This window comes from Microtus oregoni, unplaced genomic scaffold (assembly GCF_018167655.1).
Source record: "Microtus oregoni isolate MIOR12 unplaced genomic scaffold, Mior012 000121F_ref0000216, whole genome shotgun sequence".
Classification (NCBI taxonomy): domain Eukaryota; kingdom Metazoa; phylum Chordata; class Mammalia; order Rodentia; family Cricetidae; genus Microtus; species Microtus oregoni.
Genome location: NW_024544753.1, coordinates 356,005 through 378,227, shown reverse-complemented (window position 1 = coordinate 378,227; position 22,223 = coordinate 356,005). Strand labels below are relative to the sequence as shown.

The 22,223-nt window shown below is 53.8% G+C and overlaps 1 protein-coding gene across 1 annotated transcript in view; it reads left to right on the top strand.

Moving 5' to 3' along the window:
• Positions 1-22,223, top strand: part of LOC121444379 (diacylglycerol kinase kappa-like) — a 121,724-nt gene that overhangs the window by 22,869 nt on the left and 76,632 nt on the right. The gene's annotated exons all lie outside the window — the stretch shown is intronic.

The following is a 22,223-nucleotide window of genomic DNA, read 5'->3' as shown; positions in this document are numbered from 1 at the left end:
AATCCAACCCTCCCCACAACACACACACCCATCCACCCACCCACACACACCCAACTGACACACACAACAACACTCATCCCACATACACCCCTCCTCCCACCTACCTCCACCCACCCCCACACACCCAACCCAACACACACACACACATAAACAACACCCCAAACACACACACCCATCCACCCCCCACCCAAACAACCTCCTCCTGCACAACACACACATCCAACCCTCCCACAAAAAACACACTTAACTCCCCACCAGCCTACACACCCATCTACCCCTTCCACACTCAACTCCCCACGACACACAAACTCACCCCCACACACCCAACCTACCTGCAGCACACACACACCCATCTACCCCCACACAAACCCAATACCCCGGCAATATACACACCTATCCACCCACCCCCACCCAAACAACCTCCTCCCACACAACACACACATCTAACCCTCCCACAACAAACACACTTAACTCCCCACCAGCATACACACCCATCTACCCCTTCCACACTCAACTCCCCACAACACAACCCATCCATCCACCTACCTCCCCACATCCAACCCCCATAACAGACACACACATCCACCCACCCATCTACCCAAACAAACAACACACACACCCAACCCACTTACAACACACACACTCATCTACCCACCCACCTACACAACCCATCCACCCACCAATCCACAGACACCAAACCCCCAGACAGCACATCCACCCATCCACCCACTTACCCCTACACACCCTACCTCCACCCACAACACACAAAAAACCATCCATTCACCAACACACACCAACCCCCCCACAGGACACATCCATCTGCCCACCCACCCACACCAAACCCCCCACACTGCATGCGTGCACACACACTTTTCACACACACCCAATCCCTCACAACACACACACTTATAGACCCAACCACGCCCCCCCCACACCCAACCCTCATACAACACACATACTTAACTCCCCTCACAGCACATATACCCATCTACCCCACACACCCAACTCGCTACAGTACACACACCCATCCACCCACCTACCTCTCCACACCTAACCCTACCACAACACACACACACTCAACTCCTCCCAAGGCACAGGCACCCATCGACCTCCCTGTACTCAACCCCCCACAGCATACACACCCATCCACCACACATCTCCACACATCCAACCCTCCCCACAAAACACACACCCATCCACCCACCCATCTACCCAAACACACACAACATACATAACATACACACAACCCACCTACAACACACACACACATCCACTCCCCACACCCAACCATTTCCCACAACACGCACACACACACACCTATCCAACCCTCCACAATACACAAACCCATCTTCCCACCTACCCACGCAAACCCAATCGCCCCACAACACAGACACCCATCCACCCACCCATCTACTCCCATACACACAACACACACAACACACATTACACCCACACACACTGAACCCTACCACAACACATACACACTCAACTCCCCCCACAGCACATACACCCATCTACCACAACACCCACCCAACCCAACCACAACACACACATGCATCCATCCACCCAATTACCCCCATACACACAACAAACACACACACCCAAAACACCCACAACACACCCAACCACCAACTCACCCACACACACTCAACCACCTCTCACAACACTTATCCACCCATCTACCCGCACAAACCCAACCCCCTCAACACACCACATACAAACATGCATCCACCTGCACACATATACCCAAACAACACATAAACACACACAACCATCCACCCACCCAACTATCCCAACACACACAACACACAGATAACACACACACAACTGACCCACATCACACAACCCATTCACCTACTCACCCCCCTACATCCAACCCTCTCCCACAACACACACACCCATCCACCCCTCCACAACACATACCCATCTGCCCACCTACCCACACACACCGAACCCCCCACCCATCTACTCCCATACACACAAAACCCACAACACATACATCAACCCACACACCCCACACCGAGCCCTACCACAACACCATCAACCCACACACCCCACACCGAGCCCTACCACAACACATACACACTCAAGTCCCCCCACAGCACATACACCCATCTACCGCAATACCCATCCAACCCACCGACAACACACACACCCATCCACCCACTCATCTACTCCCATACACACAACACACATACCCAACCCACCAACAACACACCCACCCATCCACCCACTCATCTACTCCCATACACACAACACACATACCCAACCCACCAACAACACACACACCCATCCACCCACTCATCTACTCCCATACACACAACACACATACCCAACCCACCAACAACACACACACCCATCCACCCACTCACCCACACAAAGCCACCCCCTACAACACACACACTTATCCACTTACTTACCCCTACAAACCCAACCCAATCGACACAACACACACACATCCATCCACCCGCACACATACACCCAATCCACACATGCAACATAAACATTCATCCACCCACCCACAGAAAACCACCCCCCACAACACACACCTCACACACACCCAGCCCACTCACAAAACACATACGCATCCACCCCCCACACCCAACCTCCTGCCACAATACACACATACCCATCTACCCACCCTCACACATCCAACACCCCCACAACACACACACACTTCTGCCCACACACACCCAAACCAACCTCCCCACTGCACACACACATCCCTCACACACACACCCCGAACCCCCCCAACACACATATCCACCCACCCCCACAACAAACCCCCTCCAACAAAATACACACACACACACATCCACCCACCCACAAACCCAATCCCACCAAAACACACACACATTCAATTCCCTCCACAGCACAATACTCATCTACCCCCATATACACAAAAAACACACAACACACACACAACCCACCTACAACACACACACCTATCCACCCACACACCCACACACATCCAACCTTACCACAACATACACACTCAACTATCCCCACAGCACACACACCAACTACCCCCCACACCCAATACCCCACAACAACACACCCATACACACACTCCCCTCCACACACACAGCCCCCCCACAATACACACACCCATCCATCCACCTATCTACCCATATACACACAACACGCACACAACCAACCCACCCAAAACACACACTTAACTCCCCACCAGCACATACACCCACCCATATACCCCTTCCACACTCAACTCCCCACAACACACACCCATCCATCCACCCACCTACCCCACACACAGCCACCGCCCCACAACACACACCCATCCAACCACACATCTACCCATACATACACAACACACATTCATATACCCAATCCACTTACAACACACACACATCCACCCATCCACACACACACACCCATCTACCCACCCCCCACACCCAGCCTTCTACCACAACACACACAAACCCATCCATCACCCATACACACCCAACCCCCCACACAAAACACATCCAGCTGTCCACCTACCCACACCAAACCTCAAATCACCCCGCCACACTGCACACACATACTCCTCACACACAACCAACCCCCCATAAGACACACACTTATTGACCCACCCATGCCCCACACACACCTACCCCTCCAACACACACACATTTAACTCCCCCCACAGCACACATACCCATCTACCCCACACACCCAATACCCTACAACACACACATCCACCCACCTACCTCCCCACAGCCAACCCTACCACAACACACACACTCAACTCCCCCCACAGTATACACACGCATCTACCCCTCATACTCAACTACCCCACAACACACACACCCATCCATCCACACACCTCCACACATCCAACCCTCCCAACAACACACACCCATCCACCCACCCATCTACCCAAACGTAAACAACACACACATAACAAACACTCAACCCACCTACTACACAAATACCCATCCACCCTCCCACACCCAACCCTCTCCTACAACACACAAACCCATCCATCCCTCTGCAACACACACACCCATCTTTCCACCTACCCACAAAACCCAACCGCCCCACAACAGACACACCCATCCACCCACCCATCTACCGCCATACACACAACACACACAACACACCCACAACACACACATCCACCCACACACCCCCCCACACCGAACCCTACCACAACATATACACACTGAAATCCCCCCACAGCACACACACCCATCTACCACAACACCCACCCAACACACCCACAACACCCCTCATGTTCCCACCCACCTCCACACACCCAGCCACCCCACACCACACACACCCATCCACCTACTGATCTACCCCATACACACAACACACACACACCCAACCCACCCACAACATACACACCCATCCACCCACTCACCCTCACACACCCAACAACCTCCCACAGCACACACATACACCCAATCACCCACTCACCCACACATACTCATCCCCTTAAAACACACACACACCCACAAACACAACCCCCTCAACACAACACGCGCACACACATACACATCCATCCATCCACCCGCACACATATGCCCAAGGCACACATGCAACACACACAACCATCCACCCACCCACATAACCCAACCCCACACACAACACACATACACACACACCACACACACAGCCTACTCACAACATATACACGTTTCCACCCCCACAACACACACACATCTGCCCACACACACATACACACTGCCTCCCCACTGCACACACACACCCCTCACACACACCCCGAACTCCCCCACAGTACACACACATCCACCCACCCCCACACACTCAGCCCCTCCAACAAAACACACACACATCCACACACCCACACACCCAACCCCACCAACACACACACACACACACACACTCAACTCCCCCTACAGCAACATACCCATCTACCCCCATACACACAACAAACATACAACACACACACAACCCACCTACAACACACACACCCATCCACCCACATACCCACACTTACCCAATCCTACCACAACACACACACACTCAACTCCCCGCACAACACACCCATCTACCCTCCCACACACCCAACCTCCTCCAACAAAATGCACACACATCCACCCACACACCCATACCCAACCCCCAATACAACATACACACCCATCTGTCCACCCACTTACAAAACCCAACCCTCTCCCCACTACACACACCCCTCAAACACACCCAATTCCCCACAATACACACCCATCCACCCATCCCCCACACCCAACTCCCCCAACACACACACGCTTATCCACCCACACAGACACACCAAATCCCCACACACAACACATACTCACTCATCCCATACACACTCAACCTACCCGCTACACACATACCCATCCGCACCCCACAGCCCAACCCCCTCCTACAATACACACACACCCCTCACACACATCCAACACCCTACAAAACACAGACCTATTCACCCACCAACTCCCACACATCCAAACCCCTCCTACACAACAAACACCTATCTACCCACACAGACACACTCAACCTCTACACAAAACACACACCCACTCACCCCACACACACCCAACCCACCCACAACACACACACCTATCCGCCAACCCATACCCACACACCAACCCCCACACTACAACACACCCCTCATACACATTCAACACCCCACAACACACACCTATCCACCCATTAACTCCCACACACCCAACCCCCTCCGTACACAACACACACACCCAACCCTACCACAACACACACCCTCAACTCTTCCCACAGCACATACCCAACCCCCCCACAACACACACACCCATCCACCCACCTCCACACATCCAACCCTCTGCACAACACACACACCCATCCACCCACCCATCTACCCCCCCACAGCACACACAACACATACACAACCCATCCACAACACACACACCTACTCCCACACACCCATCCACCCACCCATACACACACCCAACTACCCACAACACACACCTATCCACCCACCTACCCCCACACCCAACCCACTCCCACACAACACACACACCCATTCATTCACCAACACAACCCAATCCCTCACACAACACACACCCACTCACCTCACACACACCCACTCACCCCACACACACCCAGTCTACTCACAACACCCACCCATCCACCAACACATTCCCAACCTCCTCTCACAACACACACACCCATCCACCCACCTGCCCTTAATACTCAACCCCCACATACAACATACACACCTATCTGCCAACCCCCCACATCTAACCCCCCCACACCTAACCCTCCCAAACTGCACACACACACCCAATGCCCACATCACATACACTTATTCACCCACCCACCCCCATACACCCAAATCCCTCTCACACAGTATATACATACCCATCCACCACCCCCACACACACCCAACCCCCCCAACTCACACACCCATCCACCCACCTAACTCCACAATCCAGTACTCTCCAACACACACACCTATCAACCCACCTAACTCCACATACGCAACACCCCCAAACACACACACCCATCCACCCACCCACAACACACACCAATCCACCACCCACTACCACACACCTAATCCCCTCCCACAACACACACACCCATCCACCTACACCCCCACACACCCAACCCCCCACAACAAATACCCATCAGCCCATTCATCCACACCCCCAACCCATTCACAACACACCCCAACCCACCTAACCCACCCACAACACAACCTATCCACCCACCCAACCCCCACACCAACCCCCCCCCACACAACACACACACACATACATTCAACCCTGCCCCACAACACACACACCCATCCACCCACACACCAACCCCCCACAACACACACACACCCATCCACCCACCCCCAGACACCCAACCCCCAACACACCCATTAGCCCACCCCCACATGCACACCCAATCCCCCACTTACACACACACACCCCTTACACACACCCAATACCCACAACACACACATCTACCCACACATCCTCACACACACCCAACTGCCCACAACACACACAAATACACTCAATTCCCCCCACAATACACACACCGATCGACCCCCCACAAAACCCCCTCCCACAACACACACACACAACCCCCACATACAACATACACACCCATCTGCCCACCCACTAGCATACCCAACCCCCTCCCCACTATACACACACACTCCTCACACACATACCCAATCCCCCACAACACACACATATCCACCCACCCACCCCCACATACCCAAACCCTCAGCAACACACACACCCATCCACCCACCCACAACACATACACACCCATCCACCCACCCACCTCACAAACCCAAAGCTTCCAAAACACATACACACACTCAACTCCCCCCACAGCACACACCCATCTATGCCCCACACCCAACCACACCCACAACACACACACTCATCCACCCACCCACCTCCACACACCCAACCATCCATAACACACATAGTCATACACCCACCCTCCTACCCCCCCACACAACATGCACATACACACAACCCACCTACAGCACACAACCCAACCACCCACTCACCCTCACACATCCAACCCCCTCCCACAACACACACATTCATCCACCAACCCCCATGCATACAACTAACCCCACACACAACACACACACATCCGCCAACCCCCCACCCCTTCACACGCCCCCACAACACAGCTACACACATACACACAAACCCCCAACACACACATTTATCCACCCACCCACACACACACACCCAACCCCCTCCGACACAACACACACACACATCTACCTATCTATCCCACACACACAACTGCCCCACACAACAATCACCTATCTACCTAAACACCCCCACACACCCAACCCCCTCCACAACACACACACCCATCCACCCAGACAGACACGCCCAACCTCCACATACAACACACACACACTCACCCCAAGGACACACAACCCACCCATAATACACACACCTACCCACCCACCCACCCCCACAACCCAACCTACTCCCACAACACACACACACTCGTCTACCCCCCAAACCCAACCCCACTACAACACACACCCATCTGCCCATCCCCCCACACACTTAATCCCCCACTACACACACACCCTCCCCCTCAAGCACACACCCAATCCCCCACAACACACACACCCGTCCACCCACCCACATCTACACACAACCCCCCCACAACACACACTCACAAACTTAACTCCCCCACAACACATATACCCATCTACCCCCCACCCAACCCCCTCCCACAACACACACACACATCCACCCCCCCACACCCAACTCCCACACAACACACACACTCATCCACCAACTCACTGACACCCAACTCCCCCACACCCACACCCACACACCCAACTCCCCCACAACACATACACCTATTCACCCCCACCCCCTACACCCAATGACCTCCCATACAACACACACACCCATTCTCTCACCTACCCACACAAACCCAAACCCCCCACAACACACACACAAATCCACCAACCCACACTCAACCCCCCATAACATACACCCACTCACCCCACACACACCCAACCCACCCAAAACACACATACCCATCCACCCACCCACACACACCCAAATTCCTCCCACAACACACACCTTCACCTACCCACACACATCCAACTCCCTCCACAACACACACACCCATCCACTCACTCCTACACACACCCAATCCTCCCACAACACACACACTTAACTCCTCCCACAACACACACACCCATCTACCCCCCACACCCAATCCCCCCACAACATACACACCCATCCGGCCACCCACCTCCACACACCCATCCCCCCACCTCCACACTCCCAACCCCCCACAACCCTCACACACATCTACCCACCTCCACACACCCAACACCCCCACAACACACACACCCATCTACCCAGCCAAGTACCCCCCGCAACTTCAACACAAAACGCACACACCCAACATACACACAAGACACACACCCATCCACCCACCCATCCCAGCAAGACACACCCAACCACTCACAACACATACACAGACTCTCATCCCCCATAACTCCCACTACCACCCACCCACCCACACCACTTCATCCTCCACACATCCATCCACCCATACACACCCACGCCCCACAAAACACACCCATCTTCCTACCTACCCACCCACACCAAACCTCAAATCACCCCCCACACACTGCACACACAGTCCTCACACACAACCAACCCCCCACAACACACACACTTATTGACACACCCACGCCCCACACACACCTACCCCTCCAACACACACATTTATCTCCCCCCACAGCACACATACCCATCTACCCCACACCCAACACCCTACAACATACACATCCACCCACCTACCTCCCCACAGCCAACCCTACCACAACACACACACTCAACTCCCCCCACAGTATACACACGCATCTACCCCCCATACTCAACTACCCCACAACACACACACCCATCCATCCACACACCTCCACACATCCAACCCTCCCAACAACACACACCCATCCACCCACCCATCTACCCAAACATAAACAACACACACATAACAAACACACAACCTACCTACTACACAAATACCCATCCACCCTCCCACACCCAACCCTCTCCTACAACACACAAACCCATCCACCCCTCCACAACACATACACCCATCTTCCCACCTACACACAAAGTCAAACTGCCACACAACAGACACACCCATCCACCCACATATCTACCCACACACACAACACACACACAACCAACCCACCCAAAACAGACCCACAACTAACTCCCCACAAGCACACACACCCATATACCCCTTCCACACTCAACTCCCCACAATACACACCCATCCACCCACCCACCTACCCCTACACAACCAACCCGCCCATAACACAAACACATCCACGAACCCACCTCCACACACCCAACTCCCCAACAACACACACCCATCCAACCACACATCTACCCGTACATACACAACATACATTCACACACCCAATCTACTTACAACACACACACACACATCCACTCATACACACACACATACCCATCCACCCATCCACCCCCTCACACCCAACCTTCTACCACAACACACACAACAAATCCATCCATCCACCCACACACACCCAACCGCCAACACACAACACATACAACCATCCACCCATCCACACAACCAATCCCACCCACAACACACACCCCACACTCCACACACACCCAGCCCACTCACAACACATAAATGCATCCATCCACCCCCCACACCCATCCCCCCCAACACACACACCCATCTGCCCCCCCCCACACAGCAACTTCCCCACAGCACACACAAACACACCTCACACACACTTATTACCCCCCACAACACACACATCTACCCACCCATACAAACCCAACCCCTTCAAACACAACACACACACATCCGTACACCCACACACCCAACCCCATCAAAACATAAACTCAACTCCCCTACAGCACAGACACCCATCTACCCCCATACAAGAAACACACAACACACAACACACACAACTCACTTACAACACATACCCATTCACCCACACACCCACACACACCTAACCCTACCACAACACACACACTCAACTCCCCCCACAGCACACACACCCATCTACCCGCCCACACCCAACACCCCTACAACACACACACCCATCCACCCACCCACCTCTACACACCCATCCCTCCCATAACACAAACACCCATCCACCCACCCACCTCCACACACCCATCCCTCCCACAACACACACATCCATCCACCCACCCACCTCCACACACCCATCCCTCCCACAACACACACACCCATCCACCCACCCACCTCCACACACCCATCCCTCCCACAACACACACACCCGTCCACCCACCCATCTACACCCTTACAACACACAAACAACCCACCCACAACACACAAACACACTTACCTCCCCACCAGCATACACACCCATCTACTCCTTCTACACTCAACTCCCCACAATACACACCCATCCATCCACCTACCTGCCCACACCCAAACCCCCACAACACACACCCATCCACCCACCCACCAACCCCCATACAACCAACCCACCCACAACACAAACACATCCACCAACCCACCTACACACACCCAGCCCCCCCATAGCACAAACCCATCCAACCACATATCTACCCACACACACAACACACACACAACCAACCCACCCAAAACAGACACACAATTAACTCCCCACAAGCACACACCCATATACCCCTTCCACACTCAACTCCCCACAACACACACCCATCCACCCACCCACCTACCCCCACACAACCAACCCCCCCATCACACAATCACATCCACGAACCCACCTCCACACACCCAGCTCCCCCACAACACACACCCATCCAACCACACATCTACCCGTACATACACAACACACATTCACACACCCAATCTACTTACAACACACACACATCCACTCATACACACACACATACCCATCCACCCACCCACCCCCTCACACCCAACCTTCTACCACAACACACACAACCCATCCATCCACCCACACACACCCAACCGCCAACACACAACACACACCCATCTGCCCACCCACCCACACCAAACCTCCAACCACCCCGACACACTGCACACACACACTCCTCACACACACCCCACCCCCCACAAAACACTTACTTATCGACCCACCCACGCCCCATACACACCCTCCCATCCGACATACACACACATGTAACTGCCCCCAGAGCACACATACCCATCTACCCCCACACACACCCAACCCCCTACAACACACACACCCATCCACTCACACACCCACACACACCCAACTGGACCACAACACATACATACTCAACTTCCCCCAAAGCACACACACTCATGTACCTCCCCACCCCACCCCCACAACACACACACTCATCCACCCACCCACCTCCACACATCCAAACCTCCCCACAACACACACAACCATCCACCCACACACCTCCACACATCCAACCCTCCCCACAACACACACAACCATCCACCCACCCATCTACCCAAACACAGACAACACACACATAACATACGCACAACCTACCTACAACACAAACACCCATCCACTGTCCCACACCCAACCCTCTCCCACAACACACCCATCCACCCCAGACCCATCTACCCCCATACACACAACAAACACACAACACACCTATAACACACACCTATCCACCCACACTTATCCAACCCTACCACAACACACACACACTCTCAAATCCCCCCACAGCACACACCCATCTACACCCCCAAACGATACCACAACAACACACACACTTCAACCCACCCATCTACCCCCATACACACAATACATACACCTAACCCACCCACAACACACACCCACATCCAACCCTCCCACAACACACACACCAGCATACACACCCATCTACCCCTTCCACAGTCAATTTCCCACACCACACACCCATCCATCCACCTACCTCCCCACACCCATACCCCCATAACAGACAAACCCATCCAACCACCCATCTACACATAAACACAACATACACACACCCAACCCACTTACAACACATATACTCATCTATCCACCCACACACCCACACCCATCCACCCACCGATCCACAGACAACAACCCCCCCCACAGCACATACACACATGTGCCCACTAACCCACACAACCCAACCCCACCCACAACAAACACCCACTCAAACCACACACACAGCACACTGACAACACACACACCCATCGACCCACCCACCCCCACACACCCTACCTCCTCCCACAACAAACACAAACCCATCCATCCACCCACACACACCCAATCCCCCCCACAACACACATCCATATGCCCACTCACCCACACCAATCCACACACCAAACCCCCACACTGCGCACACACACACACTCTTCACACACACCCAACCCCCCACAACACACACACTTATTAACCCATCCATGCCCCCCACACCCAACCCTCTGACAATACACACACACGTAACTCCTCCTACAGCACACATAACCATCTACCTCCCTACACCCAACCCCCTACAATACACACACACATCCACCCAGCTACCTCCCCACACCCAACCCTACCACAACACACACTCAACTCCTCCCACAGCACACACACCCATTGATCCCCCGTACTCAACCCCCCACAACATAGACACCCATCCACCCACACATCTCCACAATCCAGCCCTCCCCACAACACACACACCCATCCACCCACCCACACACACCCAACTCACACACACACAACACACACTCATCCCACATAAACCCATCCTCCTACTCACCTCCACACACCCATGCAACATCCACTCCAAAACACCCAACCCAACACACACACACACCCACATAACCAACTCCCCCAACGCACACACACCCATCCACCCACACACCCATAAACACCCAACCCGCTCACAACACACACACTCACCCCACACACACCCATCTACCCCCCTACCCAATCCCCCAACAATACACACACCTATCCACCCACTCCCACAAAACCAACCCCCTCCCACACAACACACATACCCATCCACCCACCTACACACACTCAAACCCCCTACAACACATACAACCATTCACCCACCTAAACACACCCAACCCCAACACACCCACATACCCCAACATACAACACACACCCACTTACCCCCCCACCCAACCCCCCACATAACACACACACCCATTCACCCACCTACATCACACACCCTACACCCCTACATCACACACGCATACACCTCCCCCATACACACCCACACAACACATACCCACTTACCCCTCACACCCAACCAACCCACAACACACACCCATCTACCGCCCACATAACACACACACCCATCCACACACCCAACCCACACACAGACAACACACACCCACTTACCCCACACACAACCCCTCCACACCCATAACCCCCACAACACAACCCACACCCAACCCACACAAGACAACACACACCTACTTACCACACACATAACCCCCCACAACACCCCCTACACCCAAAACCCCCACAACACACACCCAAACCTCTCCCACACTGCACACACATCCACCCACCTACACACACACACCAAACTCACCCTCAGACACACACACCCATCCACACACCCACACAACCCAACCCCTACACACACAACACACACCCACTTACCCCACACAAACCCAATCTACCCACAACACACACACACCCATCCACCCACCCACCACTCGACACCCAACGTTTTCCGACAACAAACACACCCATCTGCCCCCCACACCAACCCCCATACTACACACACACCCCTCACAAACACACCCAAACCCCCAGAACACACAAACCTACCACCTACCCACCCCCCCACACCCAACACCCTTCCACACAACACACACACCCATCCCCCCCACACCCAACTCCTCAGAACACAAACACTCAACTTTCCCCACAGCACGAACAACCATCTACCCCCGAAACGAAACTCCCCACAATACAGACACACACCCATCCACCCACCCACCTCCACAACCTGACCCCCCCACAAAAAACACACCCATCAAACTACCCACCCACCGCCACACAACCAACACCCAACCCCACATACAACACACACACCCATCCACACACACACCCACACACAACCTTCTCAAAACACACACACCCATCCACCCACCCACACACACCCAACTCCCACATACAACACACACACCCATCGACACACCCACATACCCAACCCACACAGAAAACACAAACCCACTCACCAAACACAACCCAACACACCCACAACACACATACATGTACCCACCCACCACCCGACAGCCAATTCTCTCCCACAACATAATACCCATCCAAATCCACACACACCCAACCCCAACACACAATACACACACTCATCGGCTCACCCACTCCCACACACCAACCCCCACACCCTACACACAAACCACTGACACAGACCCAAAACCCACAACACACACACCCATCCACCCACCCACACTCACACCCAACCCCCAAAACACACACATATACTCAACTCCCCCCAGTGCACACACACCCATCTATACCCGTATACACAACATACAAACAACAGACGTACAACAGACACACAATAAAAACACACCCATCCACAAACACACACCCACAATACCCAAACCTACTACAACACACACACTCAACTCCCCCCACAGCACACACACCCATCTACACCCCACACACCCAAAGCCCCCACAACACACACACATATCCACCCATCCATCTACCCCCATACATACAACACACACACACCCAACCCACCTACAACACAATCCATCCCTCCACCCACCTCCACACACCCAAACCTCCCACAACACACCCACACACTCTCAACTCCTCCCACAGCACACACACCCATCTACACCCCACACACAATACCCCCACAACACACACATCCACCCACCTATCTACCCCCATACAAACAATACACACACCTAACCCATCCACAACACACACGCCCATCCACCCACCCCTCCACACACCCACCCCTCCCACAACACACACACTTAACTTCCCACCAGCATACACACCCATCTACCCCTTCCACACTCAGCTCCCCACAACACAACCCATCCATCCACCAACCTCCCCACACCCAACCCCACATAACAGACACATGCATCTACCCACCTATCTACCCACACACACAACACACACACCCAAACCACTTATAACACACACCCATCCATCCACCTGCTTCCCCAAACTTATCCCAATAAGCAATAACAGACACACCCATCCACACACCCGTCTACCCACACACACAACACACCCAACCCACTTACAACACACACACTCATCTACCCACCCTCCCATACACACCCATCCACTTACCGATCTACAGACACCACCCCTCCGACAGGACATACGAACATCTGCCCACCTACCACACATACCCAACCCTACCCACAACACACACACACACACTCAAACTACACACACAGCACACTGACAACACACACCCCCATCCACCCACCCACCCCCACACACCCTACCTCCTCCCACAACACACACAAACCCATCCATCAACCCACACACACCCAATCCCCCCACAACACACATCCATCTGCCCACCTACCTACACCAAAACCCCACACCAAGCCCCCACACTGCACACACACACATACACTCTTCACACACACCCAACCCCTCACAACACCACACACTTATCGACCCACCCATGCCCTACACACAACCAACCCTCCGACAACACACATACTTAACTCCCCTCACAGCACATATACCTATCTACTCCACACACCAAACCCATACAGTACACACACCCATCCACCTACCTACCTCCCCACATCCAACCCCCACAACACACACACACTCAACTCCTCCCACAGCACACACACCCATTGACCCCCCTGTACTCAACCCTCCCCACACCATACACACCCATCCACCCACACATCTCCACACATCCAACCCTCCCCACAAAACACACACCCATCCACCCATCTATCTACCCCAACACACACAACACACATAACATACACACAACCCACCTACAACACACACACCCATCTACCCACCTACCCACGCAAACCCAATCACCCCACAACACACACACTCATCCACCCACCCATCTACCCCCATACACACAACACACCCACAACACACACATTCACCCACACACCCACACACACTGAACCCTACCACAACACATACACACTCAACTCCTCCCACAGCACACACACCCATCTACCACAACACCCACCCAAACCACCCACAACACACACAACACATGTACCCACCCACCTCCAAACACCCAGTCCCCGACAACAGACACACCCATCCACCCACCCATCTACCCCATACACACAACAAACACACACACCCAACCCACCCAAAGCACACACCCAACCACCCACTCACCCCCACAACACAACCACCTCTCACAACACACACTTATCCAACCACCTACCCACACAAACCCAACCCCCTCAACACACCACACACAAACATGCATCCACCCACACACATACACCCAAAGCACATACACAACACATACAACCATCATCCACCTACCCACACAACCCAAACCCCCCACGATACACACCCACACACCCCACACACACCCAGACCACTCACAACACATACACGCATCCACCCACCCACCTCCACACACCCAAATTCCTGCCACAATACACACACACCCATCTACCCACCCTCACACATCCAACCCCCCACAAAACACACATCTGCCCCCCCACACACATACCAACTTCCCCACGGCACACACACATACCTCACACACACCCTAACCCTCTACAACACACCCATTCACCCTAACAACCCAGCTCTACCACAACACACACACTCAACTCCCATTGCAGCACACACACATCTACCCCACATACACCCAACACCCCCGCAACACACACAACCATCCACCCACCCATCTACCCACATACATACAACACACAGACACCCACAACCCATCCACAACACACACCCATCCACCCGCCCACCCCCACAACACAACCACCTCTCACAACACACACTTATCCACCCATCTACCCGCACAAACCCAACCCCCTCAACACACCACACACAAATATGCATCCACCTGCACACATACACCCAAACCACACACACAACACACACAACCATCCACCCACCCACACAACCCAACCCCCCACAATACACACCCACACCCCCCCACACACCCAGACCACTCACAACACATACACGCTCCACCCACCCCCACACACCCAAATTCCTGCCACAATACACAAACACCCACCTTCAACACCCAACTCCCCCAAAACACACACACACATATGCCCCCCCACACCAACTTTCCCACTCACACACACATACCTCACACACACCTCTAACCCCCTACAACACACCCATTCACCCACATACACCCAGCCCTACCACAACACACACTCAACTCCTTCCACAGCACACACACACATCTACCCCACATACACCCAACACCCCCACAATGCACACACCCATCCAACCACCCATCTACCCCCATACATACAACACACACACCCAACCCACCCACAACACACACCCATCCAACCACCCACGCACCCACCCACACCCAACACTCCCACAACACACACACCCATCTACACCCCTCACACAATACCCCCACAACACAGACACATCCACCCACACATCTACCCCATACAAACAATACACACACCTAACCCACCCACAATACATACACCCATCCACCCAGCCCCGCACATACACAACCCTCCCACAACACACACACTTAACTCCCCACCAGCATACACACCCATCTACCCCTTCCACACTCAACTCCCCACAACACACATCCATCCACCTACATCCCCACACCCATACCTCCATAACAGACACAAGCATCCACCCACCCATTTACCCACACACACCCACTCAAGCCACACACCCAACCCACTTACAACACACACACATCCACCCACCCACACCCATCCACTCACCGACCCACAGACACCCAAACCCCCAACAGTACATACAAATATCTGCCCACTAACCCACACATACCCAACCCCAGACACAACACACACCCACTCAAAACACACACAGCACAGTCACAACACACACACCCATCCACCTACCCACCCCCACACACTCAACCTCCTCCCACAACACACAGAACAGATACATCCACCCTCACACACGCAACACCCCCATACAATACACACTCATCTTCCCCCCACCCACCCACCTACCCACACCAAACCTCCACACCAAACCACCCACCCTGCACACACACACACTCCTCACACACACCAAAGCCCCCACAATTCACACAATTATCGTACCACCCACGCCCTACACACACCCAACCTTCCGACAACACACACATGCTTAACTCCGCCCACAGCACACATACCCATCTACCCCCACACATACCCAACCCCCTACAACACACACACCCATCCATCTACCTACCTCCCCACACCCAATCCTACTACAACACTCACACTCAACTCCCCTCACAGCACACACACGCATCTACTTCCCCATAGTCAACCACCCCACAACACACATAACCATCCACACATAAACCTCCACACATCCAGCTCTCCTCACAACACACACACCCATTCTCCCACCCATCTATCCCAACACACACAACACACAGATAACACACACACAACTGACCCACATCACACAACCCATTCACCTACTAACCCTCCTACAACCAACCATCTCCCACAACACACACACCCATCCACCCCTCCACAACACATACCCATCTGCCCACCTACCCATACACACCCAACCCCCCACAACAAACACACCCATCCACCCACCCATCTACCCCCATACACACAACACCCACAACAAATACATCAACCCACACACCTCACACCGAACCCTACCACAACACATACACACTCAAGTCCCCACACAGCACATACACCCATTTACCGCAACACCCATCCAACCCACCGACAACACACACACCCATCCACCCACTCATCTACCCCCATATACACAACACACACACCCAACCCACCCACAACACACACACCCATCCACCCACACAAACCCACCCCCTACAACACACACACTTATCCACTTACTTACCCCTAAAAACCCAACCCCCTCAACCCAACACACACACATCCATCCACCCGCACACATACACCCAATCCACACATGCAACATAAACATTCATCCACCCACCCACACAACACAACCCCCCACAACACACACAACACACACACCCAGGCCACTCACAAAACACACACATCCACTCCCCCACCCCACCACCCAACCTCCTGCCACAATACACACACACCCATCTACCCACCCTCACACATCCAACCCCCCCACAACACCCTTCTTCCCACACACACACAAACCAACCTCCCCACTGCACACACACACCCCTCACACACACCTCGAATCCCCCCACAGCACACACACATCCACCCACCCCCACAATCCAACCCCCTCCAACAAAATACACACACACCCATCCACCCACTCACAAACCCAATCCCACCAAAACACACACGCGTTCAATTCCCTCCACAGCACACATACCCATCTACCCCCATACACACAGCAAAAACACAACACAACGCAACACAACACACACATAACACACCTACAACACACACACCCATCCAACCACACACCCACACAATCCAACCCTACCACAACTTACACACACTCAACTCTCCCCACAGCATACACACCCATCTCCCAACCACACCCAATACCCCACAACACACCCATACACCCACCCCCCTCCACACACACAGCCCCCCAACAATACACACACACATCCATCCACCTATTTACCCCCATACACACAACACACACACAACCAACCCACCCAAAACACACACTGACACTTAATTCCCCACCAGCAATACACCCTAATACTGCTTCCACACTCAACTCCCCACAACACACACCCATCCATCCACCCACCTACCCCCACACACAGCCCCCAAACAACACACACCCATCCAACCACACATCTACCCATACATACACAACACACATTCACACACCCAATCCACTTACAACACACACACATTCACCCATCCACACACACACACCCATCCAACCACCCACCCCCACACACCCAGCCTTCTACCACAAAACACACAAACCCATCCATCCACCCATACACACCCAACCCCCCCAAAACACACCCGTCTTCCTACCTACCCACCCACACCAAACCTCAAACCACCCCGCCACACTGCACACACATACTCCTCACACACAACCAACCCCCCACAAGACACACACTTATTGACCCACCCATGCCCCACACACACCTACCCCTCCAACACACACACATTTAACTCCCCCCACAGCACACATACCCATCTACCCCACACACCCAATACCCTACAACACACACATCCACCCACCTACCTCCCCACAGCCAACCCTACCACAACACACACACTCAACTCCCCCCACAGCACACACACGCATCTACCCCCCATACTCAACTACCCCACAACACACATACCCATCCATCCAACACCTCCACACATCCAACCCTCCCAACAACACACACCCATCCACCCACCCATCTACCCAAACATAAACAACACACACATAACAAACACACAACCTACCTACTACACAAATACCCATCCACCCTCCCACACCCAACCCTCTCCTACAACACACAAACCCATCCACCCCTCCACAACACATACACCCATCTTCCCACCTACACACAAAGTCAAACTGCCACACAACAGACACACCCATCCACCCACCCATCTACACCCATACACACAACACACACAACACACACATCCACCCACACACACCGAACCCTACCACAACACATACACACTCAAGTCCCCCCACAGCACACACACCCATCTACCGCAACACCTACCCAACCCACCCACAACACACACACCCATGCACCCACCCACCTCCACACACCCAGCCACCCCACAACACACACACCGATCCACCCACTCATCTACCCCCATACACACAACACACACAGACACCCAACCCACCCACAACATACACACCCATTCACCCACTCACCCACACACACCCAACCACATCCTACAACACACACACACCCAATCACCCACTCACCCACAAATACTCACCCCCTCAAAACACACAAACCCCCACAAACCCAACCCCCCAACACAACACGCACACACACACATCCATCTACCTGCACACATATACCCAAGGCACACATGCAACACACACATCCATCCACCCACCCACACAATCCAACCCCACACACGTACACACACACACCACACACACACACAGCCTACTTACAACATATACACGCTTCCACTCCCCAACACCCACACTCCAACCTCCTGCCACAATACACACACACCCATCTACCCACCCACACACACCCAATCTTCCCACAACATACACATCCATCTGCCCACACACACATACACACCAACCTCCCCACTGCACACACACATCCCTCACACACACCCCGAACTCCCCCACAGTACACACACATCCACCCACCCCCACACACTCAACCCCCTCCATCAAAACACACACACATCCACACACCCACACACCCAACCCCACCAACACACACACACACTCAACTCCCCCTACAGCAACATACCCACCTACCCCCATACACACAACAAACATACAACACACACACACAACCCACCTACAACACACACACCCATCCAAACACACACCCACACTTACCCAATCCTACCACAACACACACACACTCAACTCCCCCCACAACACACCCATCTACCCTCCCACACACCCAACCCCCTCCAACAAAATGCACACACATCCACCCACACACCCATACCCAACCCCCAATACAACATACACACCCATCTGTCCACCCACTTACAAA